Source organism: Platichthys flesus, chromosome 22, assembly GCF_949316205.1.
Source record: "Platichthys flesus chromosome 22, fPlaFle2.1, whole genome shotgun sequence".
Lineage (NCBI taxonomy): Eukaryota > Metazoa > Chordata > Actinopteri > Pleuronectiformes > Pleuronectidae > Platichthys > Platichthys flesus.
The window spans coordinates 3,985,114-4,011,304 of record NC_084966.1 but is presented as its reverse complement, the minus strand read 5'-3'; the positions used below and the strand labels follow the sequence as shown (position 1 = coordinate 4,011,304).

Below are 26,191 nucleotides of genomic sequence, written 5' to 3'. Positions count from 1 at the left end.
CTGAGACCTGTGGCTCCGGGCTACTGTAGCTGCCACTAGCATAACCACCATTGCATTGTGGGTAATGCTTTTTTGAAGGTTTTGATGTTTTAATATTTAGGAAATTGAAATCTATGATTGTGTGCAATGACGCAGCTTGTTAGAAAGTCAGGGGAGCGTTGGAGCTTGTACTGGAGAAGAAAGTACAACATCTTTCTTAGTACTTCTCAGGTAGTATTCGGCTGCTTTTCCACCGACGGAGAAAGACATCACACGTCTCCTGACGATTGGCAGCGGGGTCTGTTTGCCTCTAATCTCCGTCACTCAGCTTCAGGACTCATGAGCTTGTTTATTAAGTCTCACTCTGACGTGACACTGAGCACCTTGACGCTGCTGCTGCAGAGTCAGAGAGTCGCTTGTGAGGGTTTCAGTTTTCCACCGACTTTGGTGCGAGCACTTATCTCCAGATCATTAAGAGATGTGTTCTTAGGTTTTTTAAAATGACCGAGCTCCAGCCTTTCACTGGCAATAAGCCGGTGGGGGTGGATTCTGTATTTCCCTCCCAGCTCGGGTTCAGAGAGGCAGTCCTCCTCGTGCAGCGGGAATCTCCCTCCAGCTCTGCCTCAGTAATTAAGAATGAAATTTTGATGAGATCCAGTTGACAAACCTCAGAATCGTCCATGAAATGTTAATGTTGGAGCAGGATAGTGCGAGGCAGTGGAAACACGCATATGTGTGTGTGTGTGTCTGTGTGTGTGTGTGTGTGAAAAAAGACATATGGACACAGACACGCACACGGAGGAGCACCCTCAAAAAGGTACACACTTCGGAGATGACGCTGAGTCAAAGACAGATCTGAGACATTTAAGTAATTGTGGAGAAAAAAAGTGGGTTCAGTTAAGAGCTGCTGCAATGACTCTCTGAGAAACACACACACACACAAACACACACACAATAACAAGACAGTTAGCGACTAAAGTCAGAACAGTGAGATATATTTGGATTTTGTCTAAATCAAAATTATTCTGTTTTCACACACACGCGCAAACACACGCACACGCCTGTGTTTTCTTAAATTGCGCACTCCTCTCTCGTTTGTGCTTGTGTATCTGCTGCTGGCTGTGGAACCAGAATAAATACAGTTGTTTTTAAAGCCTTTCAGAGATTTCTCTGTGTTAATTGGTCCGTGCATTTAGAACTGAGCCGTGTGTTTGTCTCTCACAGCGAATTAGCTCCTTCGGCGGTTTATGCTACAGTCGAGCAGAGGAGGGAGGAGATGGTTCTGTTCTCCTCTGTTGTGCTGTGAAATCCCACTGTGCAAGATTAGACACACATTTTTCTAATTTCATTAGTAATTTTAGGGCTGTGGGCTGGAGCTGTGAAGATTAAATATCACAAACACTAAAGATCAACAACAAATATTTGCAGAAAGTCAGTGAGCCCGTGTGAGAAGACAATCCTGACACGTGATGGACGGGAAACAGAAGAAAACAAATGTTTAAGTTTGCAAAAGGTAAGAATGAGATTCGGGAGCTATTGAGGACGAAGAGGGCGGGGTTTATATGTCACTTCCTGCCTCCTACAGGCTCCACCCCTCGCCTGACCTTTGATTATTATCACACAGGAGTCGTTAAAACGGGCAAACCTTTCAACTCAGGTCCACGACACTGATGCAAAATGTGGAAGTTAAAAAAAAGCCAACTGTATAAATCCCAGATACAGAAGAACAGGGTTATTATCTTACTTCCTGTGTTTGTTTTCCTCCCCGTCTCTTCCAGGCTGGCGAGGCGAGCCCTCAGCCTAATCTTCATATAAAGTGGGTGACTGGTCCACTTGCGAAAGAGCGACCCAGATTTCCCCCGAGCAGAACAAGTGTTGAGTCTCACCTTAAACGATAAGAAGCAGTTCGCCTCAGACGAAGATGAGATGCTTCTGTGTCCCTATTGTGTCACTTTCCTTTTGGATTCAGAGTGTGATCGGCGTGCACGGTGTTGTGTGATCCTCGCGGGCGTGCACGTGGCTTTGTGTGCGCTCGCCAGGGAATCGGGGACGAAGCCGGCTGGAGTGCGAGGCTCCGTGGTGACGTGGGCTCCACAGCCACTCACATCCAGAGTTTGGAAGTCTGGAAGATGGAGTTCAGTTTAGGTTGGAGCCAATTTAAAAAAAAAATACACAAGTCTGCCAACAAATTAAAGAAAGCACATTTAAGACAGATTAAAGTCTGTGCCCATGAGTCAACACACGTACAGACAGAGGCTTTAAAACCTGCAACTGGGACACACACAGTTTATCTGAGGTCAGCGCCTCTTGCACCAGTAGTGGTCGGGTGGACTCAGTGGTTTGGGACCAAACTAAAAAGTCAAAGAACATGGTTTCTTTCATTTTAGACAGGCACATATGTTTTTTTCTTATTATTTGCAGGAGAAAGTGGAGATGCCTCGTGCATCTGTATCAACAGACTCGGACACTGACAGGAGCACTGACACGTGACTGACTGATTCAACATTCAACCACTTTAGTCAGTTGTGCTTGTCCTCGCTGCTGCTGCAGCTGCAGATCGTGTTAATCCTCGTTTACAGACACCACGGTGGGTCTTTCCAGGAAAAAGCCTCTGCTACACAAGAAGTTGTCCATGTCAATGTTTCACAGGCAAATAGACAGAAGCAGATTCTGCTGAAAAGACAAAGAACGAGTTCCACTGACAGAAAAGATCCAAACCTCACGATAAATTACTTTTATCAGCTTCAGCTTTTTCCACTTTTAAATTAATTTAGTCAGAAACCACAGAATTCTCAAATATCTCAAACGTATCGGCTTTAAACTCGGGTCCATTTCATCCTTCATGCAAAACCCGACGAGCCCGACAGCTCCTCAATACGACCGGGCTGCTAATCCAGTTGCTGCTTGTTCTGCGATCACAGCCGGTGAATGAAGCCTGTAATTGTCCACAGCTAACAAGCTATTGATCTGCGCCAACTGACCAGGTTGCTGCAATCATATCGCCCATTATTGCCTCGCTGAATATGTCTGGCGCTCACAGTTGTGTCTTGTGGGTGGAGCGAAAAGGGAAAAGGACTGCGTGTGCATCTCGATAGGAGAAGTGTCGTTTCTGTGGCACCAACAAGCAGCTGATACCTGACTATCACTACACACACACACAGACACACTACAGTGCTAGAGTCACATGTGTGTGCGTCCACGTGTTCACCAGCGAGAAGGTCTTTGATTCAGATAAAAGCCAGGTGTGTGTCAGGAATAGAAACCAAAGCAGCGCAGAGATCATTGGTTTGCAGCTGTTTCCTCTAAAGTCTCCATCTGTTTCTCTCTCTCACTCTATTGTCTCTTCCCTCTACCCCCCCCCCCACCCTCTCCCATGTCCTCCACAATCCTGCCTTTACTTCCCCTTTCCAACCTGCTCCCTCCTCACCATCAGCAACTGGAAAGTGAGATGAAGAGTATTTGAGATCCATGTGAAGGCGGATGATTGGACATCACCGGTGCAACATTGGATTTCACTAACTTCTGCTTATTTTCCTCACCAGTTTGCGTCAGGAGCTGCGTCTCCCGCTGGTTTCATAAAAGATTCAGAAGCAGTCCTTTATTTGACTAAAGCAAAATCTGCTTTGAGAGATTATAACTCTACATCGTAGCATTTCAATCGTCAAATACAACCACATAAATATCTGTTTATATATATATATATAACCTGTTAGATATAGATATATATGTTATATATATATATAACACAAAGGGGCACGTGGAGAGTAAAGGTTTTCTTTTTTGAAGAGAGGACAAGATGGAGAATATCCCTTGAATGTTTGAAGATCTCCCGCACTAATTATGATTCCAACCACCAGTTGATGTTAGTGGATGATAGGGAACTGAACTGCGAACAGACAGACAAACAGTAGTGAACAAATAACCTCATTGACGCGGGTATCGAACCAACCACAGAAAACTCAGACTCAGCCTTACTGTGTGTTAGCAGCTTTAAACTACACAGCAGATTAACGTATGGTGAAGTTTACAGATGGGTTTAAACAGTCACATGTGCAAGTCAGTATATGTGGTGAACTTATTTTATAGTGGCAGTGGGGTGCCCTTTAATGGCTCCATCCACTTGTTGCCTCATGTGAACTAATTACGGTTTGTACATGATGATAGAGAATTTGTTTCTTGTTTGAATTAAGTTCAGAATTTCCCCTGCAAGTCAGTCAGTGTGAGATATTTTCCACATCGAGCGCAGAAATAATTAAACCCTGTGATAGGAAGCATATTTCGGGGACTTCTCGGCTTCTGTTAATGGTGTTTCTCCGAGCTGTGGGTCGGTACGACATCCCATTAGTCTCGACAAACTCCAAAATGTGTGTTTTTGTGACTGGAAAGCAGGAGCTGCTATTTTGTGCCAAAGACATAAATTGTATTTCTCCTGTATCCCTGAGTAGCTTCCATCACCCGACACGGCTTTGATGCTCTTTGATCTGGGAATCGGAAGATGAATCTTTGCCTGAAAAGGGGGTAACTCACAAACAGGGGTGTGTTTTAGGGTTGAGTCCCTCCCCCCCCCCTCACTAATGAACACGAGTGCGTGCGGCTTTTTCACGAGATAACAGTGTGTGAGCTCCCTCTCCGTTTCACACTCTCCAGACTTTGAATTTTTGTAACGTTCACACAATCAACAATTCAGAAATGACAAATTGAAAAAACAGCGAAGCCTCATTTGAATTTAAAAACATGCATCCAGGCTCATTCTGAAAAACGGCTTGGTCCTTTTTTTTAATTGTCAATTTTCTGATTGAAAGCATCACGTGGGAGAGTTAATGAATTGGCGTAATATTTTCTTAACAGGGCATCGCTCTCATCATGTAACCACTCAGCCGGATCGAAATCAGCCCCGAGAATATGAGGAGGTAATTAAAATGAATTATCCGTTGTCATTTGAATTAAATAAAACTGATGTTTGTGTGACTGGAGACGAGCACCAGTTTAAAAATCCCACTGATGAGCTATCACCCTAAACAACATCGTTCAATTACTCACGTTAACTTTTAGATTAAAAGTAGAATACTATAGATTTAGGGTTGTAGATTAATGATGCCGACGTATGAATGATGTAGAGTCAAAGCTACTGTGGCTCTTTTAATAAAGAAAAACACAAACTGCAGCACTTTACAATTTTTCCAGACATTCATGCTCCCCAGAGGATGACTCCGTAGGGATTACCCTCTGGCGCCACCAGCAGGTCAAATGTTTGGCTTTAGGTGAACCCTCTCACCGCTGGTTCCCAGTTGATTCATCTTTACTTTCCCTGGAGTCTTTACAGTGCAACTAAATAAAAAAATAATGACGATTTGATCTGCTAAACATCAGTGTGTTACCATCGTAGGTTGTCATGGTGACACAGTCGTCTGAGTGCAGCAGACACACAACACAACCCGCCGCCCCCACAAGCTGCAGCTGCACCGTGTGTGTGATGGCCACAGTCACACAAGCAAACCACTGCTGCACTGGTTTTGCCGTCAAACTAAGTTCATTCATTTTTCCCGCCTGCTTCCTTTCACCTCACAGGTCAATGACATTTCCTGTGGATGAAATGAATCAGGACAGTTTGTCTCTTTGATGTCCACATTTGTTTTCACCTCTTGTGTTAAAATGTTTGTTTGTCTTACCTGTGATCATGGGGGGGGGGGGGTCTCTCTTCCTGGTTTGGCAAGAGGTGTGGTTAAGGCAGCTGATTGGGTTAAACCATGTGCTGCCATACCATAGGGGGGTTTGGATTGTACTCATGGCATTTCCACAACTTTGATCCCCCTGTTTCTTTTACATAAAACTTTTTCATGTTGTTCAGCAAACGACAACAAACAATGCCTCCTCTTCGTCTGGATGTTATTGTTGTTGTTTTGTAAAGTGCACGTGGGGAATGCGTGCACGTTCACTCTGAAACTTCATCAAGCTGCAGTGGCAGGAAGATGGAAGTTTTATACCAAGGTCAAGGTCTAATTGTTTTGGAGAGTTTGGTTTTTGCTGCTCTATAAAACAAGCTGAAACGTCTTGATTGACAGCTGACTCTCCGACTTACGATTGGCTGAGGGATCCTGACTGGATGCTCTGTGATCCCAGCTCCCTGAGATCTAATCTGATGTAACATTCAGCTCAGTGCTGCTTAAAGGAAACACCACCCAAGAACCACAGAGTTCCCGCTGTAGTAGAATAGTTACCCTTTCCACCCCCACCTCTGATCTGTGCCGGTTGTGGGGCTGACTCGGCCCTTGGCAGGCCTCCTCTCCTTGATCCTCACAGACCTGACACTTGGCAGGGCGCTGACACCTCAACAGGTTGAGTGCACAATTCCCAGATGAACCGCACAGAGATTTCAAGACCGGCGATGTTTCATTAGCTGAAGAAGAGTTTAGAGTTCTGGCAAACGCTCCTGCTCCCGTCTTAAAGAAGCCGGGGGAAGCCGAGCTGACATTCACCTGCGGGGAGGAGAAGCAGGAACACCTGACACACACACACACACACACACACACACACACACACACACACACGGAGCACATGCATGGATACACTTGCACACAGACAAGCTGGCGGATGGAGTAACCTTTGATGAACTGTATGAAACACATTCCTTTGTTTTTCTGTATTCATGAGGTTATTAGTATTTTTCCTGAGTGTTTTTACTCAAATCTTCAGGAATTGTAATAATTTGTAAAAGTATTTTCTTTAAAAAATTCATGGGTGACATCTTGTCTCTAATATAAATTATATAAATTATATTCCCCTTTCATCAAATGTCATGTGACTTCCTCGGCTGACGACCTCACTTCCTGTCAAGCTGCATATTAAATTCTGGATGCATATTTTTTTTATGATGATGTCATGTCTTCTATGGTTCATGGCACGTGGGACATCACGTTGCCATGTTGACATCTGCCTGTGTGTCGACAGGCATTATGGTTTATTATAACATGAACTTGTTTTTTATTTTAAAGCCAATCAATAAGAACGTCTCCACCTCGTTAAGGGTAAACATGTGGAACTTCCTGCCCAGTGCACACTAGGCTGTCACATTTTCTCTGTTATTTTTGTAACAAACACACAAAATGTTTATTGAGGTAAACAGAAGGTCTGAAGATGAATTCTGGCTTCTCTTGAAAACGGTTAATTCCTCTCCGATGGGGGGTTATGGAGCTCGTCTCTTCATCTCTTCAGCGTCGCTGTGTTAATGGGAAACCCCAAAAGGATGATCCCATACTGCGATGGGAAAGTGAAGTGCATTAGGTGGTAATAAGACCAACCTGGCTCCGGATCATGGCTGACACGTCCCCCCCATCCCTGTGAGCTCTGAGCATTTAATCGATTTCCATCTGTGGCTCCCGTGTCCCCCCTCCAGACAAGAGACGGTGTTTAGCTGTGGATCGGGGGGGGGGGGGCTGTATGGGCGGACTTTGAAACTGTAGAAAAAGACAGAAGGGTAAGGGGGGGGGGGTTGTTGGCAGTTTGCACCTGTGCGTTTAAGCCAAGTGAGGAACAAACTAGAGAGAGGGAAGCCATTTTGTTAAGTTTGTGAAGCTTCTCTCGTGTTTCTCTCTGTCCGAAAAAAATGTCATCATCACCACCATCATAAGATACAGAAGATATACCCCATAAAACTAAATGCCGATGGGAATGCCTTAAGACCAATAAAACCAGGAATACAGTGAATTACTCTCAACATAATGGACTAAACCATGGACATGTGTTTTTCTGACCTAAATATATTCGTCCCTTGTTGTTGTTCTGTTCTTTTTCCTGAATGGTTTGTACGTATTGTTATGTGTTCATGTTCGTCCTCGTTTGGAGCTGCTTGACCATGTTTACATCCCTTGTTGTTGTTCTGCTCTTTTTCCTGAATGGTTTGTACGTATTAGTTATGTGTTCATGTTCGTCCTTGTTTGGAGCTGCTTGACCATGTTTACATCCCTGGACATAGTTATTGGTTGAATACTGAGCAACTGTAAACCCCCTTCAAACTATCTGTATGCACAAACATAAAGATTAGTATATCAACTGAGGAGATTATGTTTACTTCCACGTTTGTCAGTTGATATCTAACATAGTTTGAGGAGGGCCTTGAGTCCAAAGAAGAATCCATTAATAATTTTGTTCTCATGTGAGAAAGAGCATTGGTGGAGGGTTTAACTGGATGTGTTTGTAGTTGGAGCCACAACAACAACAAGCATAACAACAACTGGAAAGAAGAATAAAAATAGTACAAATATTTCATAATTCTTGTCAGGTGCTGCTTCACCACCAATGGAATCTACACATTGGCTATTATCCAGGTTTCCAGCAGAGGGCAGCATTCTTAATACTAAGTATTAGTAGTTAAAATAATTATCTGTAGGGAAGCAATTTTCTTTTCTGACTTGGAGATGCATTGATTGAGCCAAATTCAGGAATATGTCCAATCATAGCTTGCGGGTGGAATCATGGGCAGAACCAATCATTGCAGACACAGAGGGACAGTGGTGTCCACGCAGCTGGTTGTCCCACTGGAAACTGTTTTAATGTGGAACGCCATCTGGTCTCGGCCGTGATTGGACGCTACCACAGAAATGTCCCCCGCACCTCCTCACGATCTTTGTAATTCTTCTATTTCAACTTTTGTTAAATCCTCAGGCCTCTTTTTCCAGAAAGTAACTTCTACAAACTCCACATTAGCTTGTTCGGGCTGTAGACAACTTCAATGGCTGTGATTGCACCTGGGGACTGGGACCTGCTGCATTATTCATTGTTTACCTGATGGACACAGAATCAAATCAGATCCCGAGGACGTCTCCAGTCCTGATGGGACACGGCCATTTTTGTTTCCCTCGTGTTAAACCCACAAAGTTGCTTGTTCACTGAGGACGTCCCTCCTCCGCCAGGCTCCTGACAGTTTAACGATGTGTTTGGGGAGTGTGTAACTAAAAGCAGCTAATATTCCTTCTCTCCCCCTTTTCAAAGAGATTATGGCATTAACCTCTGTCGTGGCAGTCTCCCAGGCACTATTAGCCTATTATCTTATAAATAGATGCTGTTGGGATTCTTCACACAGTTTCCTGGGATTAGCCCGAGTCGAGCCCAAAAGCTTCTGTTTGCACCGGAATCTTTCAACAGAGCTTCAGCGGTGTCACATTCACGTTCCATTCAGTCCAACTCGCAAACTAATTAATACAATAAACGGATGATATGCTTGTAATTTACCGACGTTAGCAGGTACAAGCAAAGCTGGTGGTTGTGATTATTTCATTATTCTCGACGCATTAATGGGAACTGAATTGAGAGATGATTTCAACGACGCCCTCCTCTCTGCGTGCACAAATTTGTGTGCTTGTGTTTGACAAGGACCCCCCCCCCCTCCCTCCCCATTGCATGCTGGTGATTCACAAGCACTGAGACCTTTGCCTTTGCCTGCTTCTCATTAAACCCTCTGCAGAATTGAAATACCGTCCTTCCCCTGATCTGTTATATTAGATTTAGGGACCTGATTGCAGTCTATGCTCAGCCCCCCCCACACACACACCTACACAGTCCAACCACAGACACACAAGCACGGCTCATGCCCACGCAGCAGGTCAATATCTGTCTGATGGGCGAGTCTTTTCCTTAAGACTTACATAACTTTTTTTTCTTCACGCATTCATGAAAGGAAATATGAGTTTTTATCCTCCGAACACCTGAGGTCGTGTTTTATCTCCAGACGAATGTTTCTGTAACGTGGGCTCTCGCTCGGGGTAATAAAGCAGCCGCACTCCTCCATTTAAATAGTGTTTGTTTATACAGGGAGGATCTGCTGAGCAAACGCATGGCAGCAATATCCTGCTTCGTATTAAGTAGATATACAGTTTGCACAGGGCCGAGCAGTGGAGAGGACCTCTCAGGCACTGGATCAACATTAATGAGGATGTGCAGCAGTTCTCTACTTGAAGCAAATTCAATCAATAAGAGTTTCTAATGATAATAACAATCGGAATCCAGAGCTGAGAGCTTTACAGGAGGTTTCAGCTCAATGACAGTCGTCTCACAGTGTTTGTTTCCTGTGTGAATAAACTCCAAACACCCACCGTACAGTTCATGCCCAGCACTCAACAGGACACTGATGCACTCTGCAACATTCACGAGAATGAAATGAAGCTGTTAGCAGATGAAGAGCTGAGCATTTCCCTCAGGAGGAGACCAAAACAGAGCTAAAAGAGAGGGAATGTTAAGAATACTGTCGGGGATGTTGGCTCTTTTTCTGGATTACTAGGTTTATGTGTGAAATTAACACTAGAATTCCACCATAACGGGATAAGCTTGGTCTCAGAATCAATCTCAGATCTCCCACCAATGGTTCTGGGAGTCTCTGCTGCTCAGGCCAGCAACTGCTCAGAGCCAAGAAATCCTCTGATCAGGGAGCTTTGGAGCTTTGGGCAGATTCTGCTGCCGTCAGACTGGGCCAGGATCACGTTCCGCCCTGACTCCAGTGTTTACACAAAGCCAAGCTAACACAGCTGTGTAGATCATTTATTAAAAAAATTGGGAAATTGCTGAGAGGCTTTGTTTCACTGCTTTCAGAAAGAATCAAATTCGTCAAATTATTCAAAACACTATTTTAGAAACTTCCTGTGATTCCACTGTACCTGTGGTATCTGCCAGAGGGGGTGGAGTTCAGCGGTGGACCTCATCTGCGTCTGACGGACGACAGTTCCCCCCCGTCGTCGGGCGGCTGCAGCTGATGTCCCTGTCGGCGCTGCAGATGGCTCACCGCCGCTCGTCATGGGAGCGCGGCGCCGCTGAAATGTACAGATGTGGGTCAAAAAGAATTGGCAAATAAATATCCGGCCCCATCGCTCTCAGGGGGAAGCAGATGGCGGCTGCTCGCCACACACAGGAGGCCGTTTGACTTATTTAAACATTCCTCCGAGGAAGAGACAGTGGAAGTGTGTGAAGGACTTCTATTTCTCATTTAACTTCAATTCCACACACGAGTTTTAATGTGACTGAACTGAACTAACTGAACTATCTATCATCTATTATGACCGTACTATCTTTTAGTGAACAAGATCGTCTGAGTTGTATCAGGCTGATAAAGTATAAGTACATCTTAGAGAGATGCACGGACATAGTTTTTTTAAACCAGTACCAGAAGAACCTTTGTGGGAAGTCCTTGAGCATCATCTTTTTTTTCTTGTGCTCCTCAACAGTTTTGACAATTTTTCTGCCCTCAAAAGTTTATGTGGGTGTTGTTGTTGTGTGTGTGTGTGTGTGTGTGTGTGTGTGCCCAGGGAATCTGTTGTTTTGCCAGTGTGTGGTGGAGCGCCATGCCGGCTGGGAGGGGCTGTTTCCTCCCAAGTGGAGCTGGTGCAGTCACACACATAGTGATGAAGTGCCACTGTGCTACTAGACCTGTGACACTCACTGTCTGTTTGTTGCCATATTCACATTCAGAAACACACACTCTTTGGAAGCTGACACATCAAATCTCAGAGTTTCAGGAGCTGGCAAACAAGATCCGCGTGGCCTACTTGTGATTACCACTAGGGGGCTCACACCAGAGGGCTGACACAAATAATCCTGTTGTCTCACTTCTTGCTTACATGAGTTCTTTGGTGCTGAATGAGGCTTTGATCACAACACCAGCGTTGAGCATAGATGAGCCTTTACTGGATTCCATCACCATGGCCCGACTTCTGACCAATCAGATCACAGGGAACGGACTGAAGTGTTTGCAATAAAGCAGGAAGTGATAAAGAGTAATAGATCTTTTTATTGATCAGTGGAAATACTCTGGTTTTAAAGCAAACAGAGGGATTTTATCACTCTGAGTAACTACATGATAACTGTTATTGCTTCAGTTTAATTGAAGTTTCTTCTGGTTCCCGACAGGATTTCTGACAGTGTTGATTTTCCTCAACTTGTATTCTTTTCACTGCAGCGAGGAGAGAAGAAAAAGCAAAGTCTCTGATGTCTTTAATTAGAAAAATTATAAATTTTTCCCATGATTATACATACAAATATTTCAGTGAGATTAACCTCATCAGACAATAACTGCTTCTCTCCTCTCTTCTGCTTCTACTTTCATCTGTATCACATTTTCATAATCGTTTATTCATCATCAGACGAAAGAGCAAAGATCTTCAGCACATGTTTTATACATCCTGATCCTGATTTGATTCCTTTTCTATTCTAGTTATGAGATCATGTATTATCATGACAACAATAATACATGAGAACTCAGTACTCAGGCCCATCTTTGAACTCTAATCTCAGCTACACACTTGTAACACGTCAGGAATGTGAAGCTGTGACATGTTGATGGAATCTGTCCACAGACACATGAATACCTGTTTAAGTACCCAGGACGGCCTCTGTCATAGTTCCAGCTATAGCAGATGTCTCCAGCACACAAACACACACACACACACAGACACACACACAAACACAAGGTGAACACTCGCTGCCAAGGCTGGTAACAAGGGAACAGGGCGGTCATGCATGAGTCGATGTGCGATTCCACTGGAGGACACCGGAGTTCGGAGCGATGGATTACAGAGGCTTCATCCTCGTGCGTTTGCATCTGAGTTGAACTGTGAAAGCAGGAGCTGTGACTTGAAGGGAATAAATGAACAGAGCCCTGCAGACTGTAGTGCTCACTCTGGAATAATCCAAGTGCAGAAATATTCATCCCGAGCAAACACAGTCGATCATGTGGCATATTGAAGGAGCAGCACTCTCCCATCGGAGGGTTACACAAACATTTGAAGTGGCTTCATCAAGTGTTTCACAGGATTAACAGGCTTATCGTGCAGAAAATGCAGAAGCAGTGAAGCTAATGAAACTTTTCAGGCTGGCCGGCAAACTTGGCAACGAATCCAAAGGTCACAGTGGCTTCGCTTATTTTAGGAGTTCGGGGTGATTACAAAATATCTTCAGCGTTGCCAGATAACGCCTGAATAAGAAGGAGATACTGTTCTGTTTCTGGACAATCTGTAGTGAAGGTGAGGCTACCTCCAGCTATCTCTAACTGGCTATAGCTGTGTTGCTTTAGCTGTCTCGTTAGTGCATTGTGACGACATCTCCAACATTAGTACATTATTGATTCTGTTCAAGATCTTGTCCAAATATCACGTATTGTTGCCTTTTGGATGGAGTTACTTCAGGCAAGTGGCCTGGAAACCTAGAGTACAGTAAATAACTGTTAATGAAGATGTGAAGAACAAGGTCACGGCACATTTACTTTGAAAGTGACTCTAAAGATGAAGGCGACCCCTTGAGACGGCAGCTGAGGGCAGCACTGCTCCCTGGACAGTTCGTCTTGGACACTCAACATATGGAGGTTAAAAGGTCGGCAGGGATGTGTGCATGGGTGTGTGTGTGTGTGTGTGTGTGTGTGTGTGTGTCAGTGTTCACCAGGGCTCACAATCTGGGCTGCATTTGTCATGCCAGCCAGGCCAAGCAGGAATAAAAGCCATCTCTGCTTAATCGAGGCCCACAGGGTAATTCTGTAATGCAGATGGGGCCTGTCATGCTTTACTGAAAAGAAGACGAGGAGGTGGAGGAGGAGGAAGATGAATTCATCAGATAATAGATAGATAGATAGATAGATAGATAGATAGATAGATAGATAGATAGATAGACAGACAGACAGACAGACAGACAGACAGACAGACAGATAGATAGATAGATAGATATATAGACAGATAGATAGATAGATAGATAGATAGATAGATAGATAGATAGATAGATAGATAGATAGATAGATAGATAGATAGATAGATAGATAGACGGACGGACGGATATATAGATAGATAGATAGATATATAGACAGATAGATAGATAGAAAGATAGATAGATAGACGGATAGATAGATAGATAGACGGATAGATTGGTAGATAGACAGACAGATAGACGGATGGATAGATGGATAGATGGATAGATGATAGATAGATAGTCTGTGTAAATGTTTCTTACAGAGACACAGAGTGGGATGTTCTCTTGTGATTATCCACTGTGGAGTAAATTCCCTTCAGGTTGTCCCAGTTTCCAGACACAGCAGACCTGCTCGGCTGAAACAGGAGGGATGGATGGCTCTCACAGGAGGGACGTCCTTCTCGCCGTCCCCTCGGTGTCCACCCGGTGTTTCCTGCCACATAATCCCAATATATTCAGATGAGCTGGACTGGTCTGCATTATTGTTTCTCCTCTTCTGGTGTCCTGGGGTTTCCCAGTGAATGCTGGAGAACACACCGGCCCCTACTCGTCCTCTGTGTACAATGAATGCATCTTATTTATTTCTCGATAATTTGTATATTGTGAGTTTGTATTGTCCCGTTCGCATTCAATGCCAGATTCACAAAAATTGGAAAATAAAGATTGTACTTGGAGGCTGAACATGGGCCTGATGCCCGGTCCCAGTGCCAGACAGTCTTCACCGAGAGGGCTGTGAAGCCAACACAGGTTCCTGCAGTGACTTAAGAAGGATTTGAAAGCGGCCATCAACACATTTCCTGGCACAAGGGCAGCGCAGAGGCAGAATATCTCCAAAGAGACACAAGCTGTCTCCAGACATGAATTCTGGAAAATGTCCGGTAATTGGCTCTGGTCACGTCTCATATTAAGAACGCATCAGACGTTCAGAGCAGCAGGAGAATGGGCAGAACACTGAGGTGGAGGCAAGGAGGAAGGACAGAAGGTGTAAATCACCAACAAGCTCTCGAATTTCATCGTCTTCTCAAATTAACAAAAATGTCTGGACTTCAGTTCCTGTCTGAAAAGCAACCATTGATTCAGATGTGTGGAAAATAAGGGTGGAAAATTATTTTTCTGATCAAATATGCAGATTTACGTTTGAATTATTCAGTACTGATCCTTCCAGCCCAGAGATAAATCTTTACATTTGTGCATTTGTGGGTTTTTAATGGCGACTCGGTGTCAAGTTACTACAGGCTATGAACTGTGGTTAGTCGAGTGTGGCTACTTTGAAGTGAAGTTCCCATCAATGACGTTTTAATGTGTGTAGAGGGGAAGGCATCACAGATTTGAAGCTGTGCAGGTTGAGGGAGCAGCATGTGGATTCTGCTTCAGTCGGTCCGGCCTCTGCCAAGAAGCTAACACCAGCTAGCAGCTGTCTGCAGATATCAGGCTGACATCTTGGCAACACAAACAGTGCAGATGAGTTAGTGAGCAGACTTTGGGTTCCTGGCCCGAAATGATAAATAATGTGGAAATCGACTCAGTTGAAGCATCAGCTGCCGACAGTCGTGTGGAGCTGTGGGGGCTCGCATTGATTTTATACGATCTCCGTATCGACACCCTGGGAAATGTGTTTACAATTAACATGATGATATTCACTTCTAGTTTAAGACGAAGTTAAGCTGAGGATAAATTCTGAGAGGAACTGTACAACCAGGAACGAGGAACCGATCATTGTTGCCAAGATACTTCTGAAAATAAACGATAAGAGGCGTCGGAGGAGGGGGGGGGGGGGGGGGGTTCGAAATCAGCAGGGTTCATCCTCCGAGAAGCTCGAATAGATGTTAACTGAACGTCTGCCATCGTATGCTGAGATATCCAGAGGATGAGAGGACAACCTCCCGGTGACACTAGAAGAAGAGTCAGGGGGCCGTAAAAGATTCATCTCCTCGGGCACTTCTACAGAATCTCATGCAGATCCATCCCACAGCTTCATCGGGGGTGAATGCTGATGTCTCGAGTTCCCAGTGAAGATGGTACAGAACATATCTGTAGGCACAGTACGAGCTGAATAACAGGCACACAAAAAACACACGCACACACACAACCTCATTGTTGTGCCTCATTGTCCAGTTGGTGGAGCAGAACATGCTGCTGGAACTGAGTCAATGCCTCCCAGCCCGGCCTCCACCAACCAGCGCTGTGTGCATCAGTGGGCCAAGCACAGCAGGTCCCTGGGACACACTCCGCTCGGCGCCGCACACACACCAACACACCCACATGCCCTTCAGTGTGTGTTTTCATTTACATCACACAGCACGTGGCTGCACGGAGGCTAGCAACCGGAGAATATCGATTCGATTTAGTCTTCATGTAACGTTGGGTCACGGATTCATTAACATGTGACAACAACATTGTTAGATTACATGCAAACCTGCCTTCGGTGTAATGGTGTTAATTGGCAGTGCTGGTGCCCGTGCACACCCCAATCAGCCACAGCTTCATATTAAAGTCCATTTCTTTTTTTTTTCTACTTCAACCTCTACAGTACTTCAAAGATTTGTGCGTGAATATCTTTTCCTTTCTCGGCAGCAGCCTGCGTTGGTCACTCTGACATCGACATCCTCACCTGGAAGCCGATAGCGAACTGATCGAGGGATCTGAGTGATCGATGTGAGGAGTCGAGCACAGAGGAGAGAAAGAAAGAAGATTTGGATGTTTTGTAACGTTTGCAATGTTTAGTGATCGGATACAAGAGGAGACGGAGGCTTTGTGTTGCGAGCTGTGAAATATATTTTCTGCAAACACTGAGGCGCCACCCCCTGTTTTTTGGTTAAGACTCCGGTTCCCACAGAGATCTATTAAAATGCACCACTTGGCAGAACTCTTAACCTTTGGCACACAAAACGACAGTAAATGGCGACGTGCCCTCCTCACTTCAACCAACTGTTTATCTTATTTCCCGGCCAGGCGGCAGATTCCAAAACATGTGGCCGGTCGCACAAAAGCTGCAAACGAAGTCGAAACCAACGCTAACACTGTCTCCCCTGGGACGGACGCACAAGAGCTCTCACACACGCTCCGTGCTTGACCTCACAACGTTGGCTGCAATCAAAACAGCTCAGCCTACATTTACACTACTGTCTGAAAGAGGCTCTGCAGTTGGGTCCATTGCACTAAATATTGAGTTTGTGTACATGCGAGTGTGTGGGTGTGTGTGGGTGTGTGTGCTTGACAGGAGCAAATGGTGCACGTGAAACATTTTCAAAGCTCATTTCAGTTGATTGAATGATTTCATTAAACAGATTATCCTTCCTTTGCTGTTCACTGTGTTGTGCTGCACGTGTTTCCCTGCGTGTGAAGCTTACTTTACATTGTGATGATGTCAAGCAAATCAAAATGAATGTGTCATTTCAAAGCTGTGGAGAAGAGGTGGAATGGAATAGGAAAGAATGGAGGATGATGCCTTTTTACTGCAGTACCACAGCTCACCACTAGGACCTAATTGGCAGCAAACGCTGGGATACTGGGATTCGGTTTGAATTACGTATTTGATGAAATGATCCACTGCTGAGACTGAGGAGGGTGCAACCAGGAGTTTAGCTGTAGGAAGTGCTTTGCCGACGGATGCTGAACATATCGAGCTTTAACTTATCAAACCTCCTCTGCTTCTTCATATTTAGAGTTAAAAACCCACCTGACCTGGAGCCTTGTGTTCTGGTAACAGTCCACGTGTCTGATGTTCCAATTTAAGCTTCTGAGAATCCATTCAAATGTTGTTGCCAAGCAAAATTAGCCAAGATCCTACAAGCTGACTGGAAATGCTATTAATCCCCATGGTAACCCAGCGACTGCTCCAGGAAGGAGCTTGTTTCTGATTTATAGAGCGATCTGGTTTCACTCTGGATTGATGGATGGACGGCTCTGCCTTCACCGTGCAGAAACTAGATTCCCTCTATTCGTCAAGGTGACATTGTGATCACCATTGTTTCTAAAGCACTGATTCAGTTCTGGGCCAGTTCAGGTTCAGTCAGACGTGACCGGGGGGGATGAGAACCCCTGACAGAAGACAGAATGAGACAGATGTTTGAATCTCACACGTGTCCCCCGTCTGCTCTATGTGCCTCCATCACTCACTCCTGTTCCTTCTGCCTCTTGCAGTGAAACCAACGGTCGTGGATGTGGGCATATATGTCAACAGCATCGGGCCTGTGTCCTCCATCGACATGGTGAGTACAGCCGCCCCCCCCCCCCCCCCAGCTTCTCCTCCCCCACTCACACACATATGTCCGCTGTCTGACATGAGCATCATCAGTCGGAGGTCATGTGGGACGCCACAGCTGTTTCCCTGGCACAGGAAGCCGGGGGAGTACAGGTGAGGAGGCTTTGTGTTCGCGTCCCCTGGATCAGCTCGGATTAAGCAAATGAGTGAGTTTTTGGGGGGGAACCTCAGAAGAGCCACAGAGATTCTCCAATGACAGAAGCGTGTGTCTCTGCGGAAAGGAGAGAAACCTCGCAAGGAATAATTCTGCTCCAGCTTGTTTGGTCTTTATTTAGGATCTGAATCTCTTTGCATGGAAATTCAAAGAAACAAAGTTTGAATAGGAGGCGAATACGGTTTGGGAATGTGACCAGGAGAATAAAGAAACGTATATTTAAAAACATGTGAGAGACTGAAAGTGAAGGAGTGGCTCTGAAGCTTCTCCTGAGACGAGTGAAACAAGAAGAACAGCTCAAAGCGTTTATCAAGATGCTCAGGTGTGATATTATTTATTGTCAAAAACATCATAAATACATATTTCTTTGCAAATATGAACTGAGCCAGACGTGGTAATGAAAAGCACTTTATCTCCGAACCCACCTGATCACCAGATGCTGTTGCCGGGCAACGTTAACTATTTCCTGATATAAAAGCAATTTAGCCTTTTTTTTTTATACTTTCAGCATCGAGGCTGCAACTCACACCAGCGAAGATTAGATCTGCACGTTTAGAATTAAACGACAAAAACAAAACTTCATTATTGCATCAGGCAGTCGAATGCACTGATTGTCATGTCTGTGCATCACGTGTTACAACTGTTTGTTTGGAATTGAAATTAAAATATCACGTTAATATCTCCTGGCAATCGAGAAAAAGCTATTATAACGCTATTCAGATGAAGGTCGGGACATTTGAAATGAATGTACGTTGATTGAACCTGAACACAAACGAGCGAGCAGTCGTTTAGCAGAGGACGTTCAGGCTCCTCCTGAAGGGGAGGGAGGTAAATTTAATTTGGGATGACGAATGGTGCTGTTGAACTCAGTGTTTTTTGTACCCTGGACTTTGAGGAGCCAAGTAGAATTAGAGCCAGTCACACACACACACACACACACACACAGACACACACAGAGTGTCTACACTGTTGACTCTATTATTAATTCATACACAGGAGGTTGACAAAGACAGAGAGAGAGAGGGGGACTCAACTAAGTATGTTTACTCAGAGGCAAGTACAAATTTGAGGTACTTGTACGTGAGTAATTCCACTTTCTGCTAATTTCTACTCCAACAATTCACAAGACAGTAATGTAGGTAAATCCTTTTTCAACAAAAGATACTGAAGGCAGTGCTTTAATAAGTATTTAAAGAGTATTTCTACTATAGACCGTACATAAAGATAGTCACACACAATGTGGTTGAATCTGAACTGGGGCCCATCCCAGTTTATATTGATTAGAGCTGGGGGGGGACACTGGACTGACAACCAGTGGATTTCAGGGCCAACACACAAAGGTTTGAAAAAAGCAGCTTGCACACAGTGAATGGTTCAGTAATTTTAAATAGGATATCGACAAACACACAATCGCTCTCAGGGCTTCAGTGTTCTATTGTATCCACCTGCTGTGTGTTGTGATGTTTTACAGTGTAAGAGTAAAGTACAACAAACTGAAGACAGGGGGATTCATCAATTTCAAAGGAAGCTCTTGATAACACTGAAGGGGATTATATTACCCCCGTCCTTCCTTCCTGTGGAGAACTTATTACACGTGTGCTTACAAAAGACAACAGATGACAGAGAAGATAAAATCGATAAAAATTCTTCTACAGCAAAGTGGGGCCTCAGAGAAGCTGGGATTGAAAAGCACAGATAAACGCAATCATCAAAACGTCCACGCCTGATTATGAGAGCGACGTCTGAACCTTTGAGTGAAGTGCAAACTCAACAAAGCTGTGTAATAATTACACAAAGTGCCAGAGCAGCGCTGAGGGTGCAGCACGGGAACAAGGACGGCTCGGTTCCACCAGAAGAGCGATAACCTCAGACACAGATCCATCTCAAGCTGGATATTGCTTTTACCCCGAGGCAGCGTCTTTTTCAGGTCGTGGACGTTGTCTCGATTGTGCGGTCACGTGCTGGGACGTCACGATCGAGAGCTCTTCCCGTGTTGGAACCCAAAAGGAAGCCAAAGGTCGGAGTCCTAGCACTGAGCCTTGTGGAACCCCTTAGCTGACAAAGGCAAAGTAATTCCTAGATTTACACAAACAAAACTTCAGCAGTTTAAAGATCTGGAAGTTTTATAAGTTCATCTTCTGAAAAGTTGCATCTCATCCCCCTTAATTTCAAAGAAGAACCAATTTCTGAATTCAAACCCTTTGAAACTGTCCTTGTTTCCATTTATATCTGAAACCAGAAATGCAAATTGTGTTTATCCGAGACTTTTTTAAATTAGTGAATTCTTAAAAACCCGCATTGTACTTTAGCACTGAAAATATCCAACACGGACGTCCCTTGCAACTCATGTAGTCTTTGATTGTGTTCAATTATTTATTATTTAAAGTTTGTATGATAGTTTAACTTCTACAAAATAGGGCAACACACACACACACGCACACACAATGAGGAGCAACATAGTTGGTACTTTGAATTAAAAACTCTAGGAGCCTGTAGTGGGTCAGGGGTTCGTGCCTGGGCTGTGTTCGCTACCCAAACTTAGTTTCACTGGACAATGGGATCCCGCTGTGACATCCCAGTGGCTCTCCCCAGTGTGCGCGCTGATTGGCTTCACCCTGTCAGGGACGATGGACGCTGGTCAGTGGAGTCTGAAGCCCTGACCGCCCCCGGGGGGGGTGACTGTACTGGAACTAGAGTCACAACTCTTTCCTCCCTGTCGCCTTGAAGTTTCCTCCCATTTTCAAAAAAACAACGTGAGGAAGAAGAGGACGGGTTTCTTCGGCGTGGCCTGGCATGGCTCGGTGTGGCCTTGTTTCAAAGGTCCACGTTCACACTACACTGAACTCGTCCTCTCAGTTGAGTTTAATCCATCATGTGTCCTGAGACCCTGCATTTAGCGTCTCTGACTGTGAGTCCCAGTGTGTGTGCGTGTGTGTGTGTGTGTGTGTGTGTCTGCATGTGTGTGTTACAACCAGGTCAAATCCCCAGGGCTGCTTCAGATTCATGATTCTCATTGATCACACACAGTGACCCTCTCCGGCGCCGCGACATAGTTGCAGCCACAAACTCCAGGAGGCTCCTCATCTGCCTCTGAACAAAACACATTATCTTCCCTCATTTGGCCCGATGATAATGGACACTGGCCGGCGTGATGCGACGCCAAATGAAGCTGATAGTAATTCAGGACGTACTGGGATGAATGGTTGAGTGATTAAACGGCATTAGAGGCATTAAAGTCGAGCAAAAAGTGCCGGGCTATTGCAGCCGGTGCTGGGTGAGTCAGATAAGACGGCCGGTAAATTAACTGACAGAGACAGACGCACTTTGACATCGGCACTATGTTCCTGTCGTCTGTGCTCGAGCCAGTGAGGGGGCGGAACTTTGAATCGGCTGCTCTACCGGTGAGGGAAGCCAGTGTGTCTCAATCCAGACTGGAAATGATAAGAACCCACATACACTGATTTTGATACAACTGTGCAAGTCAATGGAAGAAACAGGTGAAGGTGGATCAAGTTGAAATTGTGGATTTTTGTATTTCTCAGCAGAATGAAGGTGAATTCTGTAATACAAACAAAATGGCCCAATAATTTAAAGAGAAATACATCAGACTCAATTTTACCTAGAACACCTGCCCTTTATAATTCCCCCCTAGACTCATTTGAGGTCACCGTGACCTGGAAGAATATTGTTTACTGTAGTTTCCTGTATGTCCCTCCCTCCAGCCGCTGGTTATCAATGTTGCCATCAGCCCCAGAGGAAGTTCTTCCTGTAAACACCAGTGGAAGCTCCTCGCTGCTCACATCTGCCTGAAGTGTCACAGCAGATCATTTTCACCTCCAGCACGTGGCGGGCGTCGACCTGCTATTCATGGAGGCGTGACAGTCGTGTCTCGGCTCAGCCTTTTCTCACTTTCACGGGGAGGAAGCACTGCATCTTCATTTATATATAGATCCCCTGGAATGGCTCAAGGCCCTGATTGGTCACTAGATCCCATGTGGACGCTTTGTTGTGTGATCCTCTCCAGAAGACAGTGAGGAGGGTAATGGTCTAATGATCCTCATCCCAGAGGTGAGATGGGCAGCTATTGAAGGCCATGGTACAGAAAAGTTAAATGCAAAGACACCAAACTGAGCAGATTGTGATAAACTCAACAGGTGGAGCAGGGCGATGGAGGTCCCTGTGAATCACCGGGGGAGGGGGGGGGGGGGGGGGGGCAGCGGAGTAAAGCACAAGCAGCCGCAGCGTCACACCAGCGTGAGATGATGGAGACCGACTCCCTCTCCAGATTAAATGTGACAGGTGACTGGTTTGGACGGGGTTTCCAGTCAGCCCAGATATCGATTAGCTGACACGGCGATAACCGCTTCATCAGTGACCCTCTCTCTCTAATCTCTCGCTGCTGGTGATCGCCCCTCATCACTCCCTTTCGCCCTCATTACATCCCATTAGCCGCTGCCACCCCCCCTCCCAGAGGTGAGATGGGCAGCTATTGAAGGCCATGGTACAGAAAAGTTAAATGCAAAGACACCAAACTGAGCAGATTGTGATAAATACAACAAGAGGTGACGTCTCTACAAGATGTCACACAAACAGGATTAAATGGCGCTTCAGCTGGGGACTATTTCCAGCGGTGGATTAATACTAATTCAGTATAAAACCCATGTTCTGCTTAATGAAGGAACATGTGTGGCTCACACTGATGTATTTTAATAGTTTTGTTTTCCACTCCCGGGGAACAGAGGGATGAGACACACGAGGAACACGTGACTCTCTCTCTCTCCTCGTTCACCCAATATGTCAGTTGCAATCTGTCAGTTAGCGAGAAGGAAACTGATTGATACACAAAGTACAGAGAGACACAGTGGTCCAGATAAATGTGTTTACATGGATAATCTTTGAAAGAGACGTCATCCCAAAAGGCTCCGGTTTGACAGATGCAATAATTCATAAAGTGTTTGTGTGCGTGTGCAATTTAAATTTAAATAGTTTGTGTTTTCGGTCCCGAGATAAAGGAGCAGTCTGTACATACGCACCCGGCTCGTCATTGTGCCGTGTGTAGTTTGGTCTGATAGGCTCACTGGGGTCCAGGTTCTCTCTGAGTGATTCCACTCTTCCCCCCACTTTTCTTTATTTATTTCCCTTTGTCTCGCGGCGGGGTCTCGAGCTGATGACGCTTTTTGATCTATTGTTTCCCAGCAATCCTTACTCATCCAGGTTTGAGATCAAGGTCGTCCTCTGCGAAGAGACAAGCCCGCCAAATTAGCCGTTAATCGGGTCCGCGACATATCGACAACGAACACATTCATCATTCCATAATGAAAAGAAAAAGAAGGACAAAGACGAGGGACAGTGAGTCAGCGATGGAGGGGACAGATTATTATTCTCATTGGCACGCCATCAATCTCGCACAGGCCTCCGTCTCCTTGCGCCCACAACCCGGCGTCCATTAGTCAGCGCGCACATCTCCAGGACGTTACTGCTGACCCACAACACAGAGCACGTCACAGTCGCACAACGCAGACATGCTTCTTAATTTGTCGTGATCGAGCGCGGCGCCTCTTTGGATTTTGTTTTTGTTTTCCCAAACCGTGAGCGGGTAATCAACAGTGTAATTATCATGACAGACGCCTCTGTGGCTGCGCTGCGGGTCGGGACGAGAACAAGACGTTTTTTAAGTCACTTCATTTGTTATTATATGAATATTCAAATAAACTCTGGCTGGTGCACAGAGGATGGATTGAGTCCTCTTTGGTGATCCTCTGTCTCTTCCCATCATCAGATGCGGCCTTGACCTCCTGGATTTATGCACAAATTTCAATATGTGCATAAAAACTATTAACTGAAGGTTTGTGGATCGAAGGTTAAAATGGAATGGAAGCAAAGGTTTCAATGTAAAAAGCGAAAGAAAACATGAATGAAACATGTTTCGTTTGCTGATTTTCTGGAAAAGCAATTAAAATGTGCATTATGAAGACTATGAGTCAAATCTTATGATTCTGAAAGACCCACAAGCAGAGTTAACAGCAAGGCAGGAATGATGAGTGGAATTAAATAAAGCAGGGGGGCAAACAAGCAAAAAGGAGAGAGGAGAGAGGAGAGAGGAGAGAAGAGAGAGGAGAGGAGAGAGGAGAGAGGAGAGAGGAGAGAGGAGAGAGGAGAGAGGAGAGATGAGACAGGAGACAGGAGACAGGAGACAGGAGACAGGAGAGAGGAGAGAGGAGAGAGGAGATAGGAGAGAGGAGAGAAGAGAGAAGAGAGAAGAGAAGAGAGAAGGGAGAGGGGAGAGGGAGATGAGAGAGGAGAGAGGAGGCAGGAGAGGAGAGAGGAGAGAGGAGAGAAGAGAGAAGAGAGAAGAGAGAAGAGAAGAGAGAAGAGAGAAGGGAGAGGGGAGAGGGGAGATGAGAGAGGAGGCAGGAGGCAGGAGGCAGGAGGCAGGAGGCAGGAGAGAGGAGAGAGGAGAGAGGAGAGAGGAGAGAGGGGAGATGAGACAGGAGACAGGAGACAGGAGAGGAGAGAGGAGAGAGGAGAGAGGAGAGAGGAGAGAGGAGAGAGGAGAGAAGAGAGAAGAGAAGAGAGAAGAGAGAAGGGAGAGGGGAGAGGGGAGATGAGAGAGGAGGCAGGAGGCAGGAGGCAGGAGGCAGGAGGCAGGAGAGAGGAGAGAGGAGAGAGGAGAGAGGAGAGAGGGGAGATGAGACAGGAGACAGGAGACAGGAGAGGAGAGAGGAGAGAGGAGAGAGGAGAGAGGAGAGAGGAGAGAAGAGAGAAGAGAAGAGAGAAGAGAGAAGGGAGAGGGGAGAGGGGAGATGAGAGAGGAGGCAGGAGGCAGGAGGCAGGATTAGTGAACTGCTATGAAAGCAGGCGCATCCGTTGTTATGGAGTGATGTGTTGTAAAGTTTCTTTCTTGGCCTGAGAACTTAAATCCAGATGTTTGTCGGTTCACATCCCGTCGATCCATTTAAATAGTTGGAGGTGATAAAAACTGGTGTGTTTTTGCATAAAATCTCTCCTAATTCCACTTTGAAACTCATTTCCTGTCGGCGCGTGGGCCCGTCGGTGCATTCTAATGGTGAATCAGTGGAGACACCGACCTGTACGTGCACTTGATCCTCGTCAGGGTGGAGAAACGGGTGCAGCCGCAGCGCAGCACGACAGGAGACCGACTCACTTAATAATTGAGTCCATAGAGATTGAAGGACATCCTGACCCTCCACTCTGAAAAGACAGATGAAGCTATTTGTGTTGCACACAAACACACACACACACACACACACTCTCGATGAGATGGGTAAACACACGGAGGCCACACACATCAAAGCCTCCGTCCCTCTCCAGAGGAAAATCTTCCACTTGAAAAGGATCATTGTGTTTCCCGCCCTCCGCCTCCGCTGCTCGATGTTTACCGCTGATCTTTGCTTTTGTGCGCCGTCGATAATGTTTGTGCGTTTCCCGCTTTTCAAGCCTCTCTTTGATTCCAGGCAGGAGGATGCATTTAATATCACTGGATCGGGTTTAACCACCCAATTTGAGCCGGAAACCACAAAATGAAGTTGTGTTCAAAAAGTCCCCGGCCTGTTTCTGATCGGGGATATTTCCAACTTTCTTTCTTTGCAGCAGAATCCTGAAGAATAGAAGTAAATAGCCCATAAACAACATGTCACTTATGATCCATGAAGTTTAAAAATGTCTTCAATTCCTTTCTAATGGAAACTGGCATTTAAATATTAGATATTTACTGTTAGTGGTAAAGTTCCATGCTGCAGGAGTGTGACAGCTCACGTTCCTCCTCACGACGCCGATCTCTCCCGATATACATTTCTCATATCCTGTCATCTGGCTTTGTCATAACGTCAACAGAGGTGATAACGTGTGAATCTCAAAGTTCAGCTGCGGCTTCGCACGTTGTCAGATCCAGTTTATCAGCTCCCGCGTGTGGGGAGGTTCACATCCCCCCCCCCCCGTCCACACAGGAGGATGTAGACGGTGTTAGAGGGGCTTTACTGGTAATGAGTCCTAAAGGTGAGGACTCACAATCCATTTGATATTCGGTGGAATGTTCTCTGCAATATATCTGAATGTGC

The 26,191-nt window shown here is 45.4% G+C and overlaps 1 pseudogene; it reads left to right on the top strand.

The window, feature by feature from the left end:
* The window catches only part of LOC133933676 (gamma-aminobutyric acid receptor subunit gamma-3-like), a 57,746-nt pseudogene that overhangs the window by 3,512 nt on the left and 28,043 nt on the right, over positions 1 to 26,191 (top strand).